A 1,050-nucleotide genomic window follows, 5' to 3' on the forward strand; every position below is an offset into this window, starting at 1 on the left:
TGGAAATCAGAATTTGGGGTGAATTTTCGGCAAAATGAGGYCCAGCTCTCCCAGAAGTCGAGGAGGGACTGTGCTTCACAAAGCAGATAAAATTYTGTATTTAATGTAGACTTCAGGATCAACTTCATGTGCCTGTGCTCCATCCCTACAAACCCAAATCTTTAACAACTTCAAGCTCTTTTTATACATATATATATATATATTTTACATAAAGAGCAAGAAAGCATATGCAGTCCTCCTTTTCCTGCCCATTTTTAGCTTTTTTTTTTCCCTCTGCATATTCCCCAGCTCTCTACCCACACACAGCCACGCTGCAGACAAACTATCCTAAAAAAAATGGAGAGAGGCCCAAAAAAACAACAGGAATCCAGGGCGTCATCGACTTCCAGAAAAGCAAACTGGCTGAGGAAACCACAGCCTCTTTCTGTTGTTGTTATTTTTTTCTAGGGGGGGTTTTTTACAATCTTGTTTTCAAGATTGGCAAGGAAAGGAATTCGCTCCTTCCTCGCCCTCCTCAAGTCCTCTGCTAAATTCAGACAACATTTCTCGCCAGCTTTGCTCATCTCACATTTCAGGGCAGAGCAAATGTTTGTGCACGGATTGGGGGCAGGGATGATGAGTCAATTAGACACCTCATAAAAATCTGATTTAGAAAATTCCCTCTCCGGGAACGCGAGCGTGACCGCTCAGCCCCTCGCAGGCAGGGAAGGGTTCCTGCAGTGAAACCTTAAATGTCACCTCTGATGAGGCATCTGCAGCTGGAAGGGACAGAAACCCTCCCAGCTCCATAAATCCCATTGCCAGGGGGGTTTCTGTGCTGTCCCCACTGCTCCTGTCACTGCAGTGGATCAATTTTGGGATCACATTTTGGGAATGAGCTCAGCCCTCAGATCCCTCTGCTCCCGCTGTTGTGCCCGTCACTCCAGGCACAGCTTCCCGAGGAAATCCCAGGGATTGAAGCATTTGTCACCCCGGTGTCCCAAGGAAATCCCAGGGGATGAAGCATTTGTCACCCCGGTGTCCCAAGGAAATCCCAGGGGATGAAGCATT

The sequence above is a fragment of the Malurus melanocephalus genome, unplaced genomic scaffold (genome assembly GCF_030028575.1).
Source record: "Malurus melanocephalus ecotype Western Australia unplaced genomic scaffold, MMel_1.1 scaffold_672, whole genome shotgun sequence".
NCBI classification, from domain to species: Eukaryota; Metazoa; Chordata; class Aves; order Passeriformes; family Maluridae; genus Malurus; species Malurus melanocephalus.